This window comes from Canis lupus, chromosome 10, assembly GCF_048164855.1.
Source record: "Canis lupus baileyi chromosome 10, mCanLup2.hap1, whole genome shotgun sequence".
In the NCBI taxonomy this organism is placed as follows: Eukaryota; Metazoa; Chordata; class Mammalia; order Carnivora; family Canidae; genus Canis; species Canis lupus.
The window spans coordinates 7,262,201-7,282,715 of record NC_132847.1 but is presented as its reverse complement, the minus strand read 5'-3'; the positions used below and the strand labels follow the sequence as shown (position 1 = coordinate 7,282,715).

The 20,515-nt window shown below is 44.3% G+C and overlaps 1 long non-coding RNA gene across 15 annotated transcripts in view; it reads right to left on the bottom strand.

The window, feature by feature from the left end:
• LOC140641187 (uncharacterized) overlaps positions 1–20,515 on the bottom strand; it is a 91,911-nt gene that overhangs the window by 33,555 nt on the left and 37,841 nt on the right. For 9 of the 15 annotated variants that reach the window (XR_012037702.1, XR_012037709.1, XR_012037710.1 and 6 more), the window contains exons 3-7: positions 7,775–8,124; positions 7,215–7,389; positions 3,897–4,025; positions 3,243–3,340; positions 3,033–3,155 (exon numbers count right to left, since the gene is read on the bottom strand). This is a non-coding gene — a long non-coding RNA (uncharacterized lncRNA). Of the gene's footprint in view, positions 1–3,010; positions 3,156–3,242; positions 3,341–3,896; positions 4,026–7,214; positions 7,390–7,774; positions 8,125–20,515 lie in introns of all 15 variants that reach the window. The other 6 variants (XR_012037703.1, XR_012037707.1, XR_012037714.1 and 3 more) reach the window with 3 other exon arrangements.

Genomic DNA, 20,515 nt, shown 5'->3' with positions numbered 1-20,515 from the left:
ATCAGAACTTGCCAACCCCAAAGCCTCAGAGATGTTCACCTGCTTCTTCTCGGCAGGATTAAAAATTATTAAAAGGCCCCTTGGATGTTCTTCAGAGACAAAATTCCAGTGGTAGGAGAGGAGGAAGGCGCAGTTCCAATCATCTGTATCCACTGCCCACCCACTAATGCCTGCTGTCCCTTCCATAGGCGGGCCTGGTATCCTTCTCCTAGCAGGTGTCATTCACACACGCACGTTTCCCCAATTCTGTGCGACGCAGGTCACGTGGTACTGTGTCGAAGAGTTGCCAAGGCACATCAACCCTGAGTCGCACACCCAGATCTCAGATGCCCGTAAACCCTGGATTAGCACACACCGCCTGCTGACGCAGCTGTGCCCGTGAATCCCTCAGACATGACAAGAAGGGACAGGGGATGAACTGCCCCAGGGCTCTTGTCAATCCACTTCGAGTGTCCAGAGGACACATGAAGGCGCGGGGCTATTTCTTTCTTTGTGGAGCTCTCCCGATGAGAGGGGGAAGGGACCCCACCTTTTGGAGAATGGGGAGACCATCCCTCATGTTCCACAAATGAACTCCTGCGTCATCAATCACTGGCGCTTGAAAGGGCCTTGATGCCATGATGCATCATTCTCGACTGTAACCTGCGCGTGGGCTTTAATTGCTCCCGCTAACTGCAGGAGAGACTACCCACCCGCTGGCTTCGGGAGCAAGCCCGCCATCGGTCCCTTGGCAGCCGGGGCGCCGCGAGGGTCTGGCAATACCTTGCCCTGCCAGCCTCTCCTGGCCTCCTGGGCCCCTCCCCCTCCTCCCAGCACACTTTCCCACAAAGCCCCTGCTCCCTTCAACCCCAGGCCAGGAATTCAGGGTGAGGCCTGGAAGCTCTAGGGGGAGTCGGTGCCCCTGCTGAAAGCCCCAGCAGATGAAGGGCGTGTGCCAGCCCCTGGCGGGGAGCCTGCTCCTGCCTCCTTGGGCTGACGGATCCTGGGAAGTTGTGCCAGGGACTGGGGGGGACGGCCCGTTTTATTAGGAGTCCAGGCTGCGACATGGAGCCCTTCCAAGGTGTCTTTCACATGTCCTTGCTACTCCTCTAATACGCCAGGATTAACCCTACGCAGAGCACACTGGGCCGCAAAGAGCCTGTAAATTTTCTCTAGAAGCCTGGCTCTAAAACGCTGGCCTGGCTTTTGGCAACCACAAAGCCAAGCAAAGGAGCAGCGCCGGGCCCGCCTCCCCTCCGCGCCGCGTGGGCCACACTGGCCAGGAAGCAGAGTGCTGGACCGGGTGGCCGGCCTGGGTACCGGGAGGGTGACTGGAGGTGGCCCTCGGGCTGTGAAACCAACACTTGGTTTCCAGGCATCACTCCCCACACTCCTCACCGGTGCTCGGGGCTCGGGGCTCGGGGCTCGGGGTTCGGGGCTCGGGGCTCGGGGCTCGGGGCTCGGGCCCAGCCAGCCTGAGCAGCCCCAGGCTCCCAGGCTCAGCAGGACTCCACGCTTGCTTTCATGCCCTGCTGCTGCCCTCTTGAAGCTCTTCCGACTCTCTCTTTGAAACGAAAAGCCCTGTCATGGCCTATGGCCATGGGCCCTGCAAATGACGGAGCCAGTCCTACTCCTGGGCTTTAAGGAGCCAGAGGAAGCCCTGATGGGCAGGAGAACCTCTCCTGGAACTCCTCGTGGGTTTGTTGTTTCGAGATGAGGGCTATGGGCTTTCCAGCGTGTGGGGGGTCAGGTTCTCCCAGCCCCACCGTGATGCCTTTCTTTATCGCCAAGGCCCCCTTGACAATATTCTGAAAACTCCCTAGAAATTAATTCCTACTGACTCATCAGTCCACTCCAAGCCCTGCTCTGCGTACTCTGTGTGCATTTTATCATCTAATCCTCACCACGGCACTGCGAGGCGGGCACCATCATTACCCGGTTTTAGAGGTAAGGAAATGGACTCTCAGAGAGCTCAATTTGTCTCAAATCAAACTCAGATGCAGTTAACTCCAAAACGTGTAGTTTTAACCACTAGACCATACGGCTTGATTATAAAAGGAAAATATGTTCTCCGTTCCATTGGCAGTAAGAGTCATGATTGATGTGTCGATGGTGAGTGCGGGAGATGAAGGCTGGTTGGAAAGAGAAAAGTAATACAAAAAGTTTCTCCCCCCCGACCCCCACCCAGTACACAGGAGGAGTTAAACTGATATTGCCAGAATACCATAAAGAAACATGAATCTCCTGTAATTTTTTTCCTGTTCACTTTGGTCTGAGCTTTATTTTTAAGGCTGCTGGTTTGGGGGGAACTGTGCACACTTTTGGCTCTTGGACTGTGGGATTCATTACCCCAAAATGGCTCTCAGGCCTCAGGGTTGGATATCTTCTCAAATGCATTCACCAGACCAAGGATAGGCCCAGAATCCAACATCAGGGAAGTTTCCACAATTATAACCATCATCATCTAACAGTCAAAGCCAATGTTGATTCACTGCTATGAGCCAGCCATATATATCAACTTCTTCAACTCACATCCACCATATAAGGGAAGCATTATGATTGTAATTTTACAGATGAGGACACCGAAGTCTAGAAAGATGAAGTAATTTGGTGAGATCACCTTTCTGGTAACTCTCAGAGCCAGGATTTGAATCAAAAGTCATGCTCTTGGGGCACTTGGGTGGCTCAGTGGTTGAGCATCTGCCTTTGGCTCAAGGCGTGATCCCGGGGTCCTGGGATCGAGTTCCACATCAGATTCCCTGCAGGGAGCTTGCTTCTCCCTCTGCCTGTGTCTCTGCCTTTCTCTCTGTGTCTTTCATGAATAAATAAATAAAATCTTTAAAAAAAAAAAAAAGTCATGCTCTTCATTCACTGCCACACTATATGAAAGCTGAATGTCCTCTGTCAAAGACACTGTTCAGAGGACAGACACTGGAGATTAATCATCAGGATAGAAGGTCTAGTGAGGACCCCTGGTCTTACAACCACAGTGTCCTTCCCTCTTGCTGCCCCCCGTCCCCCATTGACATACTGCGGGCGGGATGTGTGCTCACTGGGAATGAGACTCCTCTGGACGCAGCCCAGCCAGCACTGGGCTAAATGGTTCTTTATCGATCTTCATTAGATGACAGATGTCCATGACTCAAGAATATCATCTCCCTCAATTTCCTAACGACCTACCGGGGAGCAATAACTGGTTAATCTAAGAGACTGGGGTAACCCCAACGTAGTTCCTGACAGATACTGCTTGTAAAACCACTCACCTAAGGACAGAATTCAGAAGTGAACAGAGAAAACATTTCATGGATCCCAATATAGCTCATTTAATTTCTTGCTGTACCACAGAGAAGTATCGGTGGCCCTATTGGACAGATGGCAAAGTAGAGATTCAGGGAAATTTAGTAGCAGAAGTCCCAGACCACTAAAATAAAACCCAGGGTCTAAACCGTGAGCTGAGTAACATCTCTAAGTCCTGTGCCAGGAAGCCCAGCACCAGCCCGCCGCCTTACACAGAACTGCTTAGAGTCTTCTCTCACAGCATTAACTGTGCTCCCAAGGCCAGGTGTAGCTTCCAACCCTCCCTGCCATGGTATCCTTTTTTTTTTTTTTCTTTTTTAAGATTTTATTTATTTATTCATGAGAGACAGAGGGAGGCAGAGACATAGGCAGAGGGAGAAGCAGGTTCCTTGTGGGGAGCCCAATGGGAGACTCAATCCCAAGACCCCGGGATCAGGACCTGAGCCACCCAGGTGGCCCCCTGCCATGGCATCCTAATCAGTCCTAGCTACTCATTGAGGTTTTTCTTGCCCCTGAAGAGGTTCTATACAAACCTTTTTTCTCCGGACTGTGTCACACTAATTCAGAATCATTTTAATGGGACAATTTCATGTTTACAGAATATAGTAATAGCAACTTACCTTCTGCCAAACCCATCTATCTTCTTTTTTCTTCCTTTCTTTCCCTCTAATTCTGTGACTGTGGGAACTGATTATGCTTTAGAAAAAGCATCGCACTAGACGTCATTCACTTTGCAGCTGGAGAGGTTACTGTGCACCAAAGAAAAGCATAATAAGAGAGAGCTTGGGTCCCTCTCTCTGTCCACTCACCACCATCACCTGCAGACGCACGCGCTCAGAGGCACACGTGCACACAACCTTGCGCGAGCCCACAACGTGCACACACCTGCACAGACACACGAGGATGTGCTCACATACATGTGCGCACGCAGTCCTCCACATACAAACACACACACCTGTGTGTGGACACACAGGATTGGCTCACTCCCTAAGACTCACTGGGAGCAAGGGTTCTTAGAAAGCAGGCTCTTCCTGTAAACAGTGTTCTTTCTGGAAATTGCCCCTGCCCTCTCTACTCAGACACACCCCCTTTTTGCTGGCAGACAGCCTCAGGGACTTACCTGGTGTATTTTATTAAAACAAAGGCTACAGTCACTTTCTAGCAATGACTGCAATGTGACTCCACAGTGTAAACAGAATTTTTATTTATTTATTGAGCAACAGGTTTTTTTTTTTAATCCACTGACAACTTTTTCAGACACATTTCCAGCTTTACTCTAGATCTAGAATTATAAAAATCAAGAGCAATTATTACTCGGAAGTGACAATTTTCTTTATAAGGGATTCCCCATGCTTGGAAAGAAGTGTCTCAGTGCCTCCAAGACATGGCTATTAATAAAATCTAACTATATGCCTAGCTTTTCAGAGTCCTCCTTACCCTGTAAAGTTTGGGGGATGATCACCACTGAACCCACTGATAATTATAACTTAAGGTTCTTTGGAATAAACAAAAATGATGCTAAAAGGAACATCTGACTTGAAATCAAAAGTTAAAATGTGTTGAGTAGAATTAATTGCTTGAGACAAAGAAAAAGGAAAACTGCTTCAGAAGGCATTCAGAAATTCCAAAGGTAAACTCAAATAGGTGAGAATAGATGTGATCTGCAGAACTCCCAATGTGGGGCTGCCCTGGAGTCTTTTTCTAAGACTTGCAGTCTTGAGGCTACCTCTATACCCAATGTCCAAATCTCTTTCTCTTCCCTTGCTGCCAGCTGGTCATCAAGCAGGGCTAAATATAGGCCAGCCTTTTCTTGTTGTTTTTCCCTTCACTGGGGAAAGGATCATATTTTAGTCCAGAAGAAAGCAAGGGGATTGACTACTTTTCCTGGAAAGTGTATGTGTCTAATTCTTAATTTTGCAAGAACCAGGCAGCATAAATTCAGTTTATTAAAACTCTCACACATTTGAGAGAGTGGTGATATTTATCCCTCCTGAACTTTAAATTATCTTGGGTAGTGAAAGAGATCTTTAATTATGTATAGACACAAGACAACAGAACACAATGTGCAGGGTTTCTTTATATATATATATATTTCCCAAGAGCAAGAAAATGATAGGTTAAGCATTTAATATTCTTGCAGACTTCATTTTTATTTCCATCAAGTGCTGGAGTAAGTAAAATTTTCATTTTGGCATTAAAAAAAAAAACCCTCTGTGGTATGAAATACATAGGTTTAAAATTGGCCTGATGTTTTCCCATTAGATTCAGGAGACTAGGAATTCGCAAGAATAGGCTTTTCCAATTTTCCATGGCATCTAACTTTACTTCTAGAAAGAGCCAGAGAGGAATAATTGTACATGTGCGAAGCACTGTGCACTTTGCCCAAAACGTTTACATACAGCATTTCATTTTGAGGCTCACAACCCTGACAGGAGCTGCATTATTCTCTTTTCTGATCCTATCACAATGATGAAGTTAGAAAAGTTAATGGCAAAATACTCAAGGTCTAGAAAAGTCGGGCACTTTGACAAAGGTTTACAACCAATAAATGCAGAGATTTGAACCAGAAGTCAGAATTCCCAAATCCTAAATCAGGCCTTTTGACCACACTTACCACTGGAATCTAATTTTTCAGTAGAGCCTCAGATCTCTGGCAACATGGTGTAAGACATTTCTTTTCTTTTCTTTTCTTTTCTTTTCTTTTCTTTTCTTTTCTTTTCTTTTCTTGCAACATGGTGTAAGACATTTCTTTTCTTTTCTTTTCTTTTCTTTTTAAACATTATGTATTTATTTATATGAGAGTCAGAAGAGCACCAGCAGGAGAGGCAAAGGGAGAGAGAGAATCTGAAGCAGACTCCATGCTGAGTGCAGAGCCTAACATAGGGTTCGATCTCACGACCCTGAGATCATGACCTGAGCCAAAAACAAGGGTTGACACTTAACCCACTGAGCCACTCAGGTGCTCCTGGTAAGAGATTTCTTAACAGAGGACTCTCAAGGTGGTGCAGGAGAGTTGTCAAGCCCTTCTGAGGAATTCTGGACTGAACCTCAAAGGACCTTCCTCACCCCGCCTCAAACAGTATCTGTGGTGAGTACACAGGAATTGCCTCTTCTCTAGCTTTGACCTCTCTCCCAATACCCATTAATCAGTCTGACTACCAGGAGGGCCAGGCTGAGAATGTGCCTTTGGCTGATTATTCCAGGGTCAGTGAGCAAAGGCGCCATGAGTGTTGGCCACCACACAAGTACAGGGAGTGGAAGTGTAACTTAAGGGTCAGGGCCATGACTTTGCTTTCCAAGGGGTATTGGGGACCTGAAAGTGTGCATTTTTTTTTATAAGCTAGCCTTCCTGTCCTGAGTACTTCCACTACACATTGTTTTGCCTGCAAATGACTAATTCTGTCTTCCCAGTGCAAGTCCTTTATATTTGGCAGGAGCGTGGGGGGTGGAGGAGGGGTGGAGGTAGTACACTGTGTAAATCATATTCATTAAAATTTTAATTCCACTGCCTTTATCAGATCCTTTTTTTAAGGTTGTCAGGAGGAATTTCTTCTTTTTTTTTAATTTTTTTTTATCTGAGAGAGAGAGAGAGAGAGAACATAAGCAGGGTGAGCAGCAGGCAGAGGGAGAGGGAGAAGCAGACCCCCACTGAGCAGGGAGCCTGATGTGGGGCTCTATCCTAGGACACTGGGATCATGACCTGAGCTGAAGGCAGGCAGGCACTTCACTAACTGAGCCCCTATCAGATTCTTTATCAGACCTTGAAAGGGTTTCAAACTGGGAGCTGGTGGAAACTGATGGAAGCCTCCCCACGGAAGTGTTTTATTGGGCAAACTCTGAGGTCAATAGTGCTTTCAACTTGACTGCTCCCGACACAGCACTTGTTCCCTTATGCACTACAGGCTCCTGCGTCCCGCAAGATGACACCCACTGCTTACCTGAAGGCAAGTGTCTCAGGCTGTCCCCCTTAACTTTGGTCTCCAGCTTAGGACAAAGCATGGATATTTCCTGATAGGGTTGAGACACAGGGAGGCAAGAGGCTCAGATCCAGAGAGAATGGGGCATCTCCTCTTTGGAGTAACCAAGCAGTCAAGCGAATCTGAAAAAGAGAAGCTGCCAAGGGAGAAGGGGTTACTGAGATACCACAAAAACCCCACTGGACAGTTGTGCCTCTAATGGAACCACCGTGGTGAGCTCTTGGAGTTCCCCCTACCTCCATTGCAAAAAGCTGACCCTTCAGCACCAAAGGGCATCAGGAAGAGGAGGTCCCTCCCTCTTCTCACCCCCCACAGCCCACACCCTGGCACAGGGCGCAGGGTAGATTTCTCTCCTAATCCCAAGGCAGGAAGTACGAGACCTGGTGACTAGCTTCCTACTCTGTGGAAATGTGCTCTCATTGGCTTGCTCTCCATCCTCACCGCCTCGGTCACGTGACAAACTCTTTGCAGAGTCCCCAGTCCTCTGCCGCCCTGTGCCTCCTGGAGACACACACACTTACTGCTTTTGATCTCCTTTTGACGGGCTAACCCCTCTGCACAGGCGGATCTGTTGTTTGTATGCACTCTTTTTAAACTGATGGAGAAGCAGAGGTGCAGCAGTGGCTCCTTTGATTTTTATCTCCCGCATATTGACCATAAATCCTCTCGTGTGTTTTTAGAAGTGACTTGCTTCCTTCCCGATTTTATTTTCAGGAGGTTAAGAAAGTAATTGGACAAGGAGTAAGGACTCCAGGCATTGTGATTGTGGCCATGCACTAGACGCGTGCCACTCTCTGCTTGTGTTCCAACTGGGCACAGCAAGCAAACAGAAGCATCTTTTCTTAAGTACCTCTAGTCGTCATGTCGAGATCTGAAATTACAATAAGGGACAAGATTATTGTTATTTTATTATGAATCTATATTTATATCTGCTTCGTTCCAGAAACGATTCGAAGCAGCATTATGTATGAATTTCTGATCCATGTGTGGGAGCAGTTCCATTTGTTTTTTTTGGTTTTTTGTTTTTTTGTTTTTTACCAAATCCACTTGTTAATGATTGATATGTTAATGATGTGATTAATCCATTGGGCTTGATTCATTTATATCATCATTTACATTTCATCAAGATGTGTTTTCAAGGAGACACTTGATGTCCTCAAAATGCTCCACTTCTCAGCATGGGGACTGCTATTTGCCATTTAAGCAAACCAAATCTGACTTTCTAACTGACAGGGAAGCTGCAATCTACGTGTGTGGAGGTGAAGGAAGCCCACCAAGGCTTCCAGAACCCTGGAGGAGCCCACTTTTTCTTACGCCTCTGTTTTTTTTTTCATAAGGTACATTTCTTGGTAAGATACACAGGTCTGTACAATGTTTAAAAGGAATCTAGGAGAGAGTAATCACCACCTACCCCCAGAAGACTGAAAAAGTGCCCAAAAAGCCTTGGGCCCCGGGCACTAGAACGGCCCTGCAGCCGGTGAAGAAAGCTATGTGGGTGAGTACTGGTCTGTGACACCTCACCGTTAGGATGCAACCTTCTGGGCCACATCGGTGTAGGCAAAAGTGGAGTCGAGTTCACGGGAGACAGAAGAGTTAGGCCAGAAAGGGGGCACGTGAGTGTTTTCAGTAGGACACAGAACATAAAAACGTTTTGAATGCACAGTGGGAAAACTGGCCTCTGCTTTCATTTTTATTTTCAATTCCCTTTCAGGGCTTCCAAGTACCTTCAGGAGAAAGTCTCTACTGAGTGGTAGTAGACATTTAACACCCCTCTCACTCCGGCTAAGTTGAACTGGCTAAGTAAGAAGCTGGCATCGGGCTAAGAACTGGGCAAGCAACAGTAACTAGCTCCAATCTAGTGATTTGCTTCCTTTCTCATTGTATTTGGATTAATGGTGAGCTTCTCTTTCTATCAAGGAATGCTAGTTGTCTGCTGAGGTAGTAATGCGAAGGTCTTGTTTAAAATAAATGTATTTAAGTATTTTTATTTTTTTAAGAGTTTATTTATTTTTTCATGAGAGACACACAGAGAGATAAAGAGAGGCAGAGACACAGGCAGAGGGAGAAGCAGGCTCCATGCGGGGAGCCCAATGCAGGACTCGATCCCAGGACCCCAGGATCACACCCTGAGCCAAAGGCAGACGCTCAACTGATGAGCCACCCAGGCGTCCCAAGTATTTAAGTATTTTTAAATTAATTTGCAAAAATTAAAATAAATTATTATATAGGTGACATGTTAATAGTGACATTTGGGGCACAGGAGAAAAACATAAAGGGTCTTTGATGCAAGACATGAAGCTGATGTCCTGAGAACAAAGTTGGCATCAACCCCAGAAGAGCCGAGTCTGAGACCAATATTCCTACTGATAAGCCATAGGAGGGGATGAGTGTCTAGCTATTGATCTCCCCATCTATAAACTGGAAATGATAAAAATATTAACTTGACTTCTTCACAGATTTGTGCTGAAGGATCAAATGAGACAGTGTAAGGGAAAGCCTATTACAAACTGTGAAGTATGATATCCATGTAAGGGATTATCACAATACTTGAGCATGTGGGGAAGGATCAGGGAGGATAAAGGCAAGCCAGGCGGAAGAAAATTAATTAGCTAGAAAGTTCTACCGTCCTGTTAGGTAGATGGGCCTGGGTTTGGGGCAAGGCAGGTAGTGGCCCAGGTTATCATTTGGTTTGTACCATGACGGCAGGGATGAGAGGGAAAGAAATCAAAAACAAAAAGAAAGACCTGCAGGGAGAGAAGAGACAGTCGGGGAGACCTCGAGTCTGGGCGAAACCATCATGAGGGTAAAACCACCACTAAACCACCACAGAAGGCTCTGTGCCCCTTCCCACCTGCTCCTGCCCCCGCACACGGCTGCCTCCCGCTGGGCCCTGGAGCATGCAGCCAAGCGCTCTGGGTCCACCACACGGGTGGCTGCTGGGTGGCCTGCCTGAGGTGTCCTCGGAGGGGACAGAACGGGGAGAGCAAACCCACGAGGCTTCCCTTGGCTTTTCACAGCCAGGGCCCAGTACAGAGCCTGAGAGAATGGGGCCCAGGAAGCATCTGTGCAGTGAGCGCAAGGATGAAGACATGGAGGGAGGAAAGGAGAGAGAGAGAGAAATAAAAAGCAAGGAAGGAAGGAAATACAAGTGCCAACTTCCAGACCACAGCCCCAAAGAGCTCAGGTGGTGAGGCCAAGGCCAGCATCACCTCCTGCCCCTTTGCTGTAGCAGTGACAACCAGGAGGCAGCAGTGGAGCCAAGTGCGGGACCTAGAGTCCTATGGAACTGAATGTCACCCTCCCTTTGGCCATCTGCTCGCTGTGGGGCACAGGGCACGTTCCCACCTTCCCCGACCGTGTGTCTCACGACACCATGGGAACGCGCAGGCCGGCCTCATGGAGTTACCGAGATCAAATGGGAAAAAACACGTGTACACGGTAGACGGGCCAGGGTTGTAGCTTTAATTCCTACGGCTGTTGTTGTTATTACATATGCTCCACAAAAATGCAGAGGAATTATTTTGATTCCGTAAAAAAGTGTGACACGATATGGATTTTCATTCCATAAACAGATTCTTATACTTTGCTTCCTAATTAGACTGTATCTGTCATGCCTGTAATTCCTGTGTAATTAAATTGAAATTAAATGTCAATTTACTTTGAATTACAGAGTAATTCTATGTATACATGCCACGCAATCTGCATTTTGTTAGGAGATGACAACCAAAAATATCCTGACAGTCCCTCTGTAATTACACAGTGATCTGATTAAGATCAGTGTGACAAACTACCTGCCAAGTCCTGAAGAAGAAAAACTAGGGGCTGCGGGAGGGGTCGGCAGAGGTTAGGTGTGGGAGGGGCGGGGGAGCTCACCGCTGACCCCGCCGCTCCCCCTGCAACCCACAAAAATCCTGAACCAACGGTGATCATGTGCGCAGGCAGTGGGGGAGATCTTTTAAAAGAAAAAAAGAGAGAGAGAGAGACCTTAATTATAGAACATGCTAACTGGCACTGCCTCCTCTTCACTCTCTAACCCAGCAGTTTTAATTAGGTTGGCGTCTGAGGTCCCGAATCCCCCACACCCCAAAGACAGTGATAAATGGAGAGAGAATATTTCAAACCTCATCCAGGAATTTTATCTTTCTGTCATACATATAAAATGGCTTCCATCCTCCAACTTTAAAAGAGAAAGAGAGAGAGAGAGAGATGGAAATAATTCATATTCCATTCTTCTGTACCCAACACGCAGGCTGATGTTATATCATTCCTGAGTGCAGGGGCCCCGGGAAAGGTGAGGTAAGTGGGCCCCGGGGGGGGGGGGGGGGGGGGAACAGAGGCGGCCAGGACAGGGAGGAGCCAGGTCAGGAGCTCCCATCTGGGAAGACGCTCACGGACATGGAGGCACAGAAATGGAAAAATCACCACCCGTGCTTTCTCCCTCGTCTCCTTGCCCCAAGTCTACTCTGTGACTTTCCCTCAGCCTCCCAGAACCTGGCTTTGCCCCTTGGTGCCCTCCTCACCCGGGGAAGCTTTCTCCCATCAGTCAGCTAAACTCAATCCTGACACTCCTTTGGGATGAGGAGCTGGTTATTTTCCGCTTCCTCAGCAGAAGTTTCCTTTCTCTGCTCCTCCTCAGGCCTCAGACCCTGTCCTGGTTGAGCCTGCAGGGCCCCCAGTGCCAGCCGTGGGGGCAGTGGGAGGACCTCGGAGCTCACAGGCCCCAGTGCATGGGAGAAGGGGCAGGGCATGGGCTCTCTTTCTTACAAGATCTGACCCCAAACAAGTTGTTTGACCTCCATGAGCCTCCATGAGCCTCAGTTCTCCCAAATATAAATGGAAATGAATATAAACTGTCCTGACTATTGCATAGGCTCGTTGGAAGGACCCCTGAGCTATGGTAGATGGAGATGTATAGGAAAAAGTAAAGACCCAGGTTTGGTACTACGATCATCTCCATAGGAACTATGTTAGAGTTCTCTCTTTTGCAGACGACTAAAAAGCCAAAATGTTCACAGTGGATGTGGCTTTGGGCCTGGCCAGGTTCAATAATGCAGTGTCGATAGATCCTGTTTCTCTGCATCTCCAGCCTCTGCTGTCAGCAGTGTGGCCTCCACCCTCAGACCCCATGCGGGACCGCATGACCGATTCAGCTCACATCCCACTCAGATCAAATTCAGTGAGAAAGAAAAAAAAAATTCAGTGGGAAAGAGCATATCCCAGAAGCACTCTCTCCAATCCCAGAACGCATGATACAACGATCACTTGGTCACAAAACAACCACCGTGACCAAGGACATCAGCGATGTGAAGTGGATTCTGATACACTTGCCCAAGAATTTGTTAAGGTCACTGCAATTGTTGCATGCATTTCTTGTGTTCTGAATATTTCAGAATTTTGCATAATGGGCAACATGGAAAAGTCAACAGTTTCTATTTTTCTATCTGCCAAATTCCATAAAAAGTACAACATTCTCTATGAAAAGGAATTTGTTATAGCTGAATCTCTCTTAAATCTCAGCCTATCACTGCTCGAAAGGTAAAGCCATCTATCATCTGTGGTTACCTTTTCCATCTATTTGGTCATTTTGGAATGTATCTCTAGGACTTCGGCTCCACATGTTGAGCTTGGCTTTTCCTTTAACATTGATTTTAACTTGGCATGGCTCTCTTGATCCAGAAGGTCAATTCAGCTGTTCACAAACTAATAAAGCTACATGTTTGTCCTTGCCTTTATGTTTTCCTTTTTGTTGAACTAATTATTATCTGGACAAGGGAATTGAAAATTCATAGGGTATATAAAGAGATACATGGCAAAGCAAGTGCCCCCAGGCCACAGGCCCAGAGTCTGTCACTATTAAATACCCGTGTGTCTTTTCAAACACATGGGTGTCCTATGTCTATACAACTGTTTATAGACATATTTCACTTTTCCCATGAAGGGCACATACTATAATTTTTTTCTGTAATTTGCTTTGGCTTCTGTTTTAGTTTTTAAAAAGACACTAGGTCTTTTTTTTTTTTTTTTTTTTTAAGATTTTACTTATCTATTTGAGATGCAGAAAGAGAGAGAGAGCACGAGCAGTGAGCAGGGGAGAAGCAGGCTCCCCGCTGAGCACGTAGGCCCGACTTGGCTCCATCCCAGGACCCTGAGATCATGACCTGAGCTGAAGGCAGATGCTTCACCCATTGAGCCCCCCAGGCACCCCAAACACTATGTCTTGAATGTCTTGAAGAACATTCCATACCACCACTCACAGACTATCTGAGCAGCTATTGATGAGCTGTGATATGCAATTATAAACCATTAGATTAATTACTAGGCTATTAGATTAATTACTAGAGGTAGAACTGTCTCATCAATTCATGTGGGCATTCTACTGTTTTTTAAATTATATTAATTTCAAAAGGTTGTATATATTCACACAGTACAATAATTAAAAGGTCTAAAAGTGTACTTAGGAAAAAGTAAGCTTCCTGAATGCCACTGTGTGAAAGTCTTACAGTTTCCAATGCTTCTGTTACCTACTTCCTTTATATGTGTAAGAAATGCAATGTTCTACACCTTCCTTTTTCTTACTTAACCATGTATCTCTGCTATATGGCCATATGTCAGCATGGCGCTCATTCTTTTTTTACAGCTGAATAGCATTCTACAGAGGGATGTGCCATAATTTAATTCAGCCAGTCCCCTTTTGATGGATTTGTAGGTTATTCCAGATTTTGTTTTGCTAGTTCAAACAATGCTGCAATAAATAACCTTCTAGACACATAATTTGGCAAAAGGACAAATATGTCCAAAGGAGGATACATTTCTAGAAATAAAACTATTTGGGCAAAAGGTAGCTATATTTTTAAATAGGGTATCTATTGCCAAATTGCCCTCTCTGGAGGTTTTACCAATTTATATTCCAACAGAAATTCATTAGGGGTGATTATTTCCCCATACTCCCACCTTAACAGAATACACATAATGCATGAAGGAGCTTTTTGATCTTTTCTAAATTGAGAAATTAAGTGGCATTTCCTTATGGTATTAATCTGAGTATCTCTTCTTATGAATAATCATTTTAATATGTTTTAAAAACATGTATATTTCCTTTTCTGTGTTCTGACCTTCCATAGTTGTCTATTTGTTTTGTTGGTTTGGTGTTCTCTGCCTTACTGATGCATAGGAGATTTTTGTATACTAAGGAAAGTAGCCCTTTATATGAATTTTAAGTTACAATTTGCCATTTGTCTTTGATTTTATTTCTTCGTCATCCTAAAAAATGGATTTTTATATAGCCTAACTATCGGTCTCTGATATTAAAGGCTTTACATGGTACACAGAAATGTCTTCTTCACCTGGAGTTTATTGTTTTAATGTTTTCTTCTCATTTTTTGGCATTGTTTTAAAAGTTGATAGATTTTGCATTTAAAAATTTTTATAGATACTGATAAACTGTCTTGCAAAGAGTTTATATCAACCTATGCTCCCAGGGACACTGAATGTTCACTCTGTGAAGTGTCTGCTGTTTGTCTGCTGTGAATTGTCCATTTTTGCCTCAATCTTAATATCCTTGAGAGCAAAGACAGTGTCATCGGTTTAATACATCTTAAGTCACAGGAAGGACAATTAGTGCAATTCTTTTTTTTCCTGGGCATAATTTCTGCCCAAGTAAGGATGGTGTCTCACATCTCTGCTTAGCCACCTTCCACATGCATATATGGTGCTGGGAAGGTAGGTCACGGGTTATCTGAGATCACAGTTCTTGAGGCACAAATGAGAATCATGGTCTAATTGTTCTTGGATTTTAAAAAATTTATACATAAAAATTTACAAAGCATGATAGCTAAAAACATATTAACTGCATATCATGGATTTCCTTTATTGAGGTGAGGGGAATGCATGATATCAGGGCTCCTCCAGAAAGTCCAGAATGCTACCAATTAGGAAATTCAGGGAACTACACTGGTTCCTGAAGGGTGAGTCCCTGGGGAAAGTAGACAATGCAAAAAGAGAGCCTGTGCCTGCTTGAAATCATGCTGAACCCCTAAATAGGGTGTCTATTTTTGCATAATAGAAGATCTGGCATATAATTTATGGAGTGTCATTAAATATTATTAAATATGGACCTACTGGTACCGAGAGGCTCTTGGAAAACAGTTCTCTCCCCTGCGGCCTGCTCTCCTTGGGCTTATGTGTAAGTTAATTCACTCCCTTAAATGAAAAAAAAAAAATAATGAAATAGGGCACTTCAGCATCATGTAAAAGCCTTCTGATGAATTCAGCTCTCTTTCCCATAACACTGGCAAACAAATAGACACTGTTTAAACTGGCAGAAGAAGAGGCTGGGGGAAAATCAGACTTCCACCTTTCTAAAACTTACTGGGTTGCTCCCAAAGAATAGATCTCAGCCTCATCTTCCTTTGCTAAGACTCCAAAATCTTGTTTCATATTGAAGGAACTTAGTGCCCAATGAGGTACCTACCAGTGGATACTTGTCCTGTGACAGCTCAGCGTGTTTCTTCTTCTGGTTACAGCCCTCAACACTCCTTAAGGCAATCACCTGTCTCCAATTTCTGTGTTTTTATTTGTTTATTTTTAACTTTTTTTTTAAGATTTTATTTATTTATTCATGAGAGACACACAGAGAGAGGCAGAGACATAGGCAGAGGGAGAAGCCGGCTCCCTGCAGGGAGCCCAATGTGGAACTCCATCCCAGAACTCTGGGATCATGCCCTGAGCTAAAGGCGAACGCTGAACCACTGAGTCACTCAGGCATCCCCAATTTCTGTGTTTAAAGGATGAGCTTGACCCCATGCCTGGGGGGACTGGCATGTGACTTAAGTTCATGAATCACACTGTCTTCTTTATTCCTCAGCTGTGGCGGTTAGAACAAATGAGACCAAGACCTGAAGCTTTTCTTGGAATGACTGGGAAAGAGAAGTACTCTTTCTGTCGGGATACCAAAACTGACAGCTTGGCATCAAGGGTCTGCTTGAGAAGGAAACTAACTGGAACAAGGTAAAGCTGAGGGATTTAGGGAGTGTCCTTAAGGCCTAAAAATGTGATATGACTCTCTGGATCCAGCTATGTCAGAGACAGGTCAACTGATTAATTCCTAGGCTGTTAGAACCAAAAATTCTCACTCCCACCCCCACCCCTTTTAAAATTGTAGTTCGAATTGGGTCTCTGTCAATTACAACCAACGGAGTCCCAACTAACACAGTGGACAGACTGGGTGAGGAAAAGTCCATTCTTCGTGAGTGAATCTCTGAAAACTTTCATAAATATGGTCCCACATCAATCAATCAAGACAACATATTAAGCCCGAGAATATCTGTGATGGTTCACATAATCTAATTTAGTAATAATGAGTAAACTGCCATTAATTTCTATTTGCAATCCCTCTGCTAGAAGCCTTTTCTGGCTTTTCATTCCTGTAAATCTCAAAAAGATACTGTACATCCATTCTACTTTGATGGGGGTAAACAGACATTATAAGGCCTGCTCTGTCACCCAAACTGAAATCCACACAGTCAGAAAAGAGGTCACATAGGGGCAGTTGGGTGGCTCAGTTTGTAAAGCATCTGCCTTCAGCTCAGGTTATGATCCCAGGGTCTTTCGGTGGAGCCCCAGAGCCCCACATCAGGCTTCCTGCTTAGTGGGGAGCCTGCTTCTTTCTCTCCCTCCCCCCTGCCCCCTGCTCACGCTCTCTCAAATAAATAAATAAAATCTTTAAAAAATTTTTTTTAATTTAAAAAAGAAGAAAAGAGGTACACAGGCATACACAAATATCCACGTGATACCATTTCCTGTCAAACTGCTTCATCTTCACAGAGGCCACTTGTGTGAAGGACCTTGGGCTCACCTAGAGCATGATGATTCAGAAAGACAATTTAAGAAGCAATTTAGTGACAATAAGAAGTATTTTGAAATAGATTAATGAAAAGGATTTCAGACTCCACTTCTCTGAAACCCTGCAAATGTAGGATGGGCATCCTCACTTGTTAAAACCAGCTATGTTTTAAGGCAAGAAAATGTCCTAGACCAATGGTTCTCACGCTTGCTTGCATATTAGAATCACCTGGAGAGATGACAGACTCATAGACAGTTTTCTGTGGGCGAGCCAAGTTGACAGAAATGAAGTTAAGTCCTATTCTAATACCTCCTGACTTCCAACCTGAGTTTTAGCCCCAGGATCTAAAAACGGTAACAGTCAAGTGTGTGGCTATATGTGTGTATATTCACATACACATAATCATACACACTCTTTATTTGTGCCATTATCTCATTAAATTCATTAAATCCTCATCATAATGCTACAAATTAGGTACTACAAAGCATGAAGTACTTACTATGGTTATGTCTTATTAAAGATTAAAGGTATAGTCTAAGGAGTTTGAACATTTTTTCCAAGGTCATACAACAGGGCAAATCCAGGGCTTTAAACCAAGACTCTTAGCCACTCCAAATACAGATATGACAACTAGTGTCATGATTGATGCCCGAAGTCAATAACTGAACTTTACTAACAACATCATTAGAGAATTGGATAGAGTAATACCACTCACAAAGGGAAAATAAGCAAAGCAAACAGTTCTTAAAAATAAAGACATAGCATCCTAGAGAGCTGAAAGCAGCCTCTATTTAACCCCTCAGAAGCCAATTTTAAAAGAAAAAGAAAGAGAACTGTTGCCAGCTTATTTGAAAGGTTTACGTATAAGAAACTGTATTGCCCTCTGTTATTTAAAAGACCTATAGCTCATTCTTTCCTTTAAGATACAATCTGAGTCCCAACAGATGTCTTGAATGTTAATGTGTGGGTCCAGAGAGGGGCATCCCACAAGTATAATTCACACCACCAAAAGCCACAGTAACGGGGGTGGAGAGGAACATTAGATTTTTCCAGTGTGTAAATTACACAAGTCCTTTGTTTTTTGTTTTGCTCTCCTTTGACTCCAACTAAATGACATCAAAAACATACCTCTTTGAGAGGCAGGTAGGCTATAGAAAGATTTTTAAACCATCTAGAGGGACACCTGGCTGGCTCAGTGGTTGAGCATTTGCCCTAGGCTCAGGACATGATCCCAGGATCCCGGAAAAGAGTTCCATATGGGGCTCCCCACAGGGAGCCTGCTTCTCCCACTGCCTGTGTCTCTGCCTATCTCTCTATGTGTCTCTCATGAATAAATAAATTTAAAAATCTTAAAATTAAAAAAATAAAACCATCTAGAAACAGGAGCAACAGGTATATAATGAAGAAAAGAGTCTGGTAGAACACTAAATTACAAGTGTTCATGAAGGGCAGTTTATTTTTAATTTTTTTAATAAATATTTTATTTAAAATCAATTTGCTAACATATAGTATAACACCCAGTGCTCCTCCCATCAAGTGCCCCCCTCCGTGCCCGTCACCCAGTTACCCCATCCCCCCACCCACCTCCCCTTCTGCAACCCTTTGTTTGTTTCCCAGAGTTAGAAGTCTCTCATGGTTTGTCTTTCTTTCTAAATTTCCCCACTAAATTTCCCTCCTTATAATCCCTTTCACTATTTCTTATATTCCCCGTATGAATGAAACCATATGATGACTGTCCTTCTCCGATTGACTTACTTCACTCAGCATAATACCCTCCAGTTCCATCCATGTCAAAGCAAATGGTGGGTATTCAACCTTTCTGATGGCTGAGTAATATTCCATTGTGTATATAGACCACAGCTTCTTTATCCATTCATTTGTCGATGGACACCGAGGCTCCTTCCCGTTTGCCATTGCTGCTCTGAACATTGGGGTGCAGGTGTCCCAAGTGGGGTGCAAGTGTTCCTTCAAATCACGATGTTGGTATACTTTGGATAAATACCTAGTAGTGCAATTGCTGGGTCATAGGGCAGTTCTATGTTTAACTCTTTGAGGAACCTCCACGCAGTTTTCCAGAGTGGCAATATCAGTTCACATTCCCACCAACGGTGCAAGAGGGTTCCCCTTTCTCCACATCCTCTCCAACATTTGTTGTTTCCAGTCTTGTTAATTTTCACCATTCTCGCTGGTGTGAGGTGGTATCTCATTGTGGTTTTGATTTGTATTTCCCTGATGGCCAGTGATGCAGAGCATTTTCTCATGTGCTTGTTGGCCATGTCTATGTCTTCTTTGGAGAAATGTCTGTCTTCTGCCCATTTCATGACTGGATTCTTTGTTTCTTGGGTGTTGAGTTTAATAAGTTCTCTATAGATCTTGGATACTAGCCCTTTATCTGATAGGTCATTTGCAAATATCTTCTCCCATTCTGTAGGTTGTCTTTGAGTTTTGTTGACTGTTTCCTTTGCTGTGCAGAAGCTTTTTATCGTAAGGAAGTCTCAACAGTTCATTTTTGCTTTTGTTTCCCTCTGAAGGGCAGTTTAAAGAATTGGCCTCTACTATGGTAACAAACAGGACAGTACAATCTCAGGTTCCTTCCCAGCTCTGGTTCACTTGATCTTCCCTAGGCCATGCTTCCCATGAAGTTATATTTTTGATGTGTTAATAAAATCAAGAAAACCTCATGATGTCGTAAGGGTTATTTATATCACAATTCTATGCCAACGTCACTGCATTTTGTATGAGGAGAGCGTCAGTCTTTCAGCTCTGGCCATCGGAGCCTCTAATGGTACTGGTAGCCTGCCTGAGCATCTTTAATGGCGTGCGTCTCTGGTTGCCAACATCCATATGCTTTCGCAAAATATACTGCTGATGGGTACTGAAAAGCTAATGGAAAAATCATTCTTTGATGATAAAACATCAATGCTTGACTTTCTGGCTTAGTAAAGTTTTTTCACATTAGGAATGGCCAATGGGGACCTATCATGATGTCTCTCAAAGAGATAAACATACTTGCAACTGTTCTTGCAATTTCTGATAATGCTAATTTGAATTAGGATAAACTTCATAGATACTTAACGTGTTGATGCTTTTGTCAGGTCTTTCAAGTTTTTGTATTCCCCTTCCTCCTAATATATGGCAAAGAAGGTCTTCTGGTTCCCTGCTTAATAGGAGAGTATTGTGACATTCCTTCCTTCCTTCCTTCCACTCACTTATTGATCACCTACCGAATGTCAGCTATTGTACAGAAAGAGTACATGAAAAAAGACTCATCCCCAGTGTTCAATCCTCATAGTCTAGTGAGAAGTGAGGAATAGCATGCAAACACTCAAGAAACAATGTCATCTGAAATAACCAATTACTGTAATAGAAGTTGGACATGAGTGCAACACCACTGCCCACTTGGAGGCTGAGAGAATTCTTC